The sequence below is a fragment of the Nerophis lumbriciformis genome, linkage group LG06 (assembly GCF_033978685.3).
Source record: "Nerophis lumbriciformis linkage group LG06, RoL_Nlum_v2.1, whole genome shotgun sequence".
NCBI lineage: Eukaryota > Metazoa > Chordata > Actinopteri > Syngnathiformes > Syngnathidae > Nerophis > Nerophis lumbriciformis.
In genome coordinates, this window is record NC_084553.2 from 49,713,451 (window position 1) to 49,719,490 (window position 6,040).

The following is a 6,040-nucleotide window of genomic DNA, read 5'->3' on the forward strand; positions in this document are numbered from 1 at the left end:
CTTTGAGTGTCGCAGAATATCCACACATTCTTGCCATCTCTGTCGTAGCATAGCTTTCGTCGGTAAAGTGTGCGGAACAAACGTCCAATTTCTCGCCACTTTCGCATCTTTGGGCCACTGGTGCAACTTGAATCCGTCCCTGTTCGTGTTGTTACACCCTCCGACAACACACCGACGAGGCATGATGTCTCCAAGGTACGGAAAACAGTCGAAAAAACGGAAAATAACAGAGCTGATTTGACTCGGTGTTTGAGAAAATGGCGGAATGCTTCCCAATGCGACGTCACGTTGTGACGTCATCGCTCCGAGAGCGAATATTAGAAAGGCGTTTAATTCGCCAAAATTCACCCATTTAGAGTTCGGAAATCGGTTAAAAAAAAATATGGTCTTTTTTCTGCAACATCAAGGTATATATTGACGCTTACATAGGTCTGGTGATAATGTTCCCCTTTAAGGCCTGATTTACTAAGAGAGTATATTTCAGCCTTTTTTTGAGGCAAGCCACATTTTTTTCATGAAAAAATCCGGAGGCATACCACCAGCAGAAAACGTTCAAAAATTAAACTCAACCAGGTCGTCGTGCCTTATTTTGAGTTTGTTGGTGTTTTCCTGTGTAGTGCTTTAGTCTTGCGCTGTTATTTTGGTGGCCTTTCCTGTTTTGTTTTCCTGTAAAAAAAAAAAAAAAAAAAGTATTTATGATTGGCGAAATTATTCTCTGCATTTGACCCATCACCCTTGATCACCCCCTGGGAGGTGAAGGGAGCAGTGGACAGCAGCGGAGGCTGCGCCCGGGAATATTTTTTGGTGATTTAACCCCCAATTCCAACCCTTGATGCTGAGTGCCAAGCAGGGAGGTAATGTGTCCCATTTTTATAGTCTTTGGTATGACTTGGCCGGGGTTTGAACTCACAAAGTACCTATCTGAGTAGGTGTTGTAAACTGTAGCAGTTTCATGTCTTCCTTTGAGCGATATTCCGCGCTCCTGCTCTGTGTTAGCAAGCACGGCTATTTACGTTGTTGCTATCCTTCTTTGTGTAGACATTGTTGATCGACATGTCATGTACGGATGTACTTTGTGGACGCCGTAAGTTTTTGCTGTCGTCCAGCATTCTGTTTGTTTACTTTGTAGCCAGTTCAGTTTTACTTTTGTTTTGCATAGCCATTGCCTTTTCCTTTCCCTTTCGTTCACTTTCTACCTTTTTACCTGCACGCTGCCTCCCCTGTGGTCTGCGTATTAGGATCCCGAACAAACAATCTTGGTCTCAACCGACACATTCCGACTTTTACAAAGCAATTAACTACCTGCTGCCACCTACTGACATGGAGTATTATGTGGTTACCCTGCCGAGTTTTGCACAGACACTAAGTAACGGCACATTATTTGCAGATTATAATTATTGGTTTGCAAAAAATATTTTTTGGACCAATTAAGCAAAGTTGCATAATTTCCCACGGCACACCAGACAATATCTCACACGCACAGTGGTTGAAAAACACTGTACTAAGATCCCAAATAACACATGCTAAAATGTAAAATTGTGTGTAGTTTTAGTGGGCGTGTTGCGGGTGATCTACTAAGACTGCGTGTACAAGTACAAGTACCAAAGTGGTGCAGACTGCCCTATTGAAATGCGTTTTTTGCATGTACACCGGCTGTTACCATGGAGACACTCATTTACCTCCACATTTATGACATCATGTGCCAATTTGTCATGTTCATGACATGCAGCACACAAATATATGTACCAACTTTTCCAGGCTACAGTACAGTAGACTAAAGATCCTACTTTTAGCAGGCTCACGGGGTGCTCCAGGACAGAGGTTCTTAACCTCTTTGACCTCGGAGTCCAACTTTTCCACAACACAAGGGCCCAAGCCCTACTCAAATATTAACGTTGAATCAATATTCTTACTGTTGATTGTATCATATTTAATAATCATATCTATCATACTTATAGTTTACAACCTTGTCAACTGATGTGTTAATCACAAAGATGACTATTTATTCAACACATAAACCTTAGGCTTAGGTCAGCCTGATTAGAAAAATAAACACTTACCAAATATACTGCATTGGATTAGACTAAAAAAAAAAATACAAAAAAATTATAAATTAAATTAATAAATTGTCAATACAATTTAAGTGCAAAAAAAAAAAAATACAGCTTCAAATCTTTAGTCATAATTTTTGCACTTAAGAAACTTCTTTATGACTTGAGCTCCAGACTTCTTCTGTTTGTTTGATATTGTCAATACCGCCACAAGTGGTGGAAACGTGTATTACAACTGAGTACCCCTGCAGCCCGTACATACCACAGCTGAGAAACAGATATTTTTTGGCGACGCTCTAGGGGGCGCTGACCCTATGGTTAAGAAACAAAGCCCTAGCGAGGAATTGCATATTGCAACACATTTCTTTAAAAAGGTTTCTCCATGCAGGAGAGGGGGGCAGAGCTGAAAAGAGAGCTGGCAGATCAACTAGTCTAAGAAGGGGTTTATTTTAAGAGTGGGGTATTTAAATGAGTTTTAAGATGGGACTTAAATGGTTCTACTGAGGTAGCATCTCTAACTGTTACCGGTAGGGCATTACAGAGTACTGGAGCCCGAATAAAAAATGTTGTAAAGCCAGCAGACTTTTTTGGGGCTCGGGAATGACTAAGAAGCCGGAGTTCTTTGAACGCAGATTTCTGGCCGGGACATATGGTGCAATATAATCAGCAAGATAGGATGGAGCTAGACTGTTTAGTATTTTACACGTAAGTAGTAAAACCTTAAAGCCGCATCTTAAGTGCACAGGTTGTTATGTACGAGGGGGAGTAGAAGGCACAGACAGCAGGGGCATGGTTTTAAGCTGTATGTTTTATTATATATATATACAATATATATAGATAATAACAAACAATACTATTAATCAAAAAAGGGTATGGACTGTGACCAAATCCAAAAGGGGTGCATGGTGTGTGACTATGTGTGGAGATTAGCTGTTGTGTGTTTTCGGGAGTGTTGAGCGAGAGGCGGAAGTCCCGGAGGGGAAAGGCATGCTCGAATGTCCGTGAGACAGGCAGGTAGTCGGGGAATATAGCGAGGCGTCAACAGGTCCGTGTCCAAGCGGGGGTCGAGGATCGAGGGAGGCAGTCCGTAATCCAGTGGGAAGTCGAGGCACACAGCTGGATCACGGGAGACAGGGGAAGCACTGCGGGAAACACAAAGGAAATAAGACACGGGAACAGGGAAGGCACAGAGAGAGATCAAGTACGCGGAAGGGAAGCCAGAGACGGGATGCCTACTACGGGAACAGATGATTATGTTCTGGCCCGGAACGCAGGTCTGCACTGGCTTAAGAAGGCAGGACCTCTGATCAACCACAGGTGCGCTCTTGGGGGCGCAATCAGCAGAGCGCACAGATGAGTGCGCATTGGCATGCGCCCTGGCCGTGACACAGGTGAGCCAGTATACGTGTAGACTCAGTTTCGTACACCTAGTTTCAGAAATGTAAAAAAGTCTGTAATTTTCCCTGAACACCTTTTTCATTAAAAACATCGTAAACACAACAGAAAAAAGTTGTAAACTTAGGGGAATGAAATCACATGACATGCGTCTTAACAATGGATGTCCTCTGTTGTGTTTATCGTTCTTAATAAAATCACAACTTTACACATTTTCTCTTGTAAATCACATCTTTTTTTCTCCTCGCTGTACTATTTTTTTTGTCCTTTTCACTGCGGTCTTATTACCCGTTCATACTCATAAGTGTCACCGGTGTTGCTTCTTATATGAAAACTCAACTGCTGCTCTGACGCTGATGGCGCCCCACAGCGGTGTGTGACGACCCAAGCAAAGCGGTTGGTAGGGGGCAACATAGCATGAGTGTTGGAGGTGGTGGTGGTGGTGGTGGGGGGGGCGAGGGGGGGTGGAGATGGCGATACACCATTGCTGCTCATAAAGCCAACAGCTGTGCGGGTAATGTTTTGTGACACAGAGACCTTCTGTTTGGCGGAGAGCTATAGGAGGCGGCGTATTCCGTCTTCAACAAATGGCCCTGTCATTCACCCCCCTAAGTCTTAATTATCACTCCCACCTTTTTTTTTTCCCTCCAGTTTTGCACAGGATCCATCTGCACGCTGTATAATTCCACTCCGCAATTTACAAGTGGCATTTATTACAATGGCCTCAGCGCCGTCTCCTCTTTAAGCCCATACACCCGAAAGACGAGAGAGGGAAGAAGCGAGTACGACAGAGCGACGCAATTTGGCAGCAACTCTTTTCACTGCGCCCCCACGTCATTTCTATCCCAATGTGTGTTTTTGTGTTTGTTATTCATTTTATCTTTATAGCGTTCACACTATTACTGCAAACAGCTCCTTATCTGGAAAGGGAAATAGCTGATATTGATTTTTTTTTTTCTTCCTCTTTCCCCTTCATTTTGAATGAATTCTTCCCCCATCCTAATTCTTTATTATTTCCACTTCACAGGCTTAATGACATCCACATATCATATTCAGGAGAAAACTTTACAACCGGCAGACCTTCGAGTGTCCTTGTTTTCTTCTCTGCATCCTCGTCATATGTAGCTTTCACAAAAATAATAATTCCAAAGCAGTATAAACGTATCATCTCACAACATAAATGTCACACAGGCATACTTGCCAACCTTGAGACCTCCGATTTCGGGAGGTGTGGTTGGGGCGGGGCCGTGGTTAAGAGGGGAGGAGTATATTTACAGCTAGAATTCACCAAGTCAAGTATTTCATATATATATATATATACATATATATATATATATATATATATATATATATATATATATATATATATATATATAGGGAAGCACGGTGGAAGAGGGGTTAGTGCGTCTGCCTCACAATACGAAGGTGCTGAGTAGTCTGGGGTTCAATCCCAGGCTCCCAGATAGAGATAAGAGAAATACTTGAATTTCAGATTTCATTTATTTACACATATACACACACATAACACTCATCTACTCATTGTTGAGTTAAGGTTTGAATTGTCCATCCTTGTTCTATTCTCTGTCACTATTTTTCTAACCATGCTGAACACCCTCTCTGATGATGCATTCTGCTTCGTCTCCTTGTTGCGTGCGCAGTTGTGCACTGCACTCTCTAAAAGCCGTAGATGTTATTGTCACATATGAATGTACAGTAGATGGCAGTATTGTCCTGTTTAAGAGTGTCACAACATTGCTGTTTACGGCAGACAAACTGCTTTACGGTAGACGAAAACGTGACTGCTGTTGTTGTGTGTTGTTGCCGCGCCGGGAGGACGTTAATGAAACTGCCTAACAATAAACCCACATAAGAAACCAAGAACTCGTCCTCGATCATTCTACAGTTATGACGTGATTGGGCAGGCACGCTGTTTATATTGTGGGAAAGCGGACGTGAAAACAGGCTGTCGACACGTCACTCAGGTCCGCATGGAGCTGGAGGGGGCGTGGCCCCCAGCTCCGCCTGAATTTCGGGAGATTTTCGGGAGAAAATTTGTCCCGGGAGATTTTCGGGAGAGGCGCTGAATTTTGGGAGTCTCCCGGAAAATCCGGGAGGGTTGGCAAGTATGCACACAGGGTTGCTAAAAAAAGACAAAAACTCAGTTCACACCCAAATCGCAATTTTGATTTATGCAAAATTAAAATTGATTCATAATTTTCGTGATTCGATTTAAAAAAAATGACATTTACATTTCGGATTATAAGCCACTATTTTTTTTTTTTTTCATAAAATGTATATGCTGGTCTTTACATAGAGACCCCTTTTAGACCAGTTGATCTGCCGTCTCTTTTCTGCTCCGCCCCCCTCTCCTGCGTGGAGAGGTTATTAGGTGACCGCAGATGATGCGCTAGCTGTTCAAAGTCGGGACCCGGGATAGACCACTCATCTGTGGATCAGTTGGGGACGTCTCCACTCAAGATGATCCCCTGCTGGCCCCACTATAGACTGGACTCTCACACTATTAACTAGATCCACTCGACATCTGCGGTCCTCTCCAAGGTTTCTCATTGTATCCCATTGGGTTGGGTTTTTTC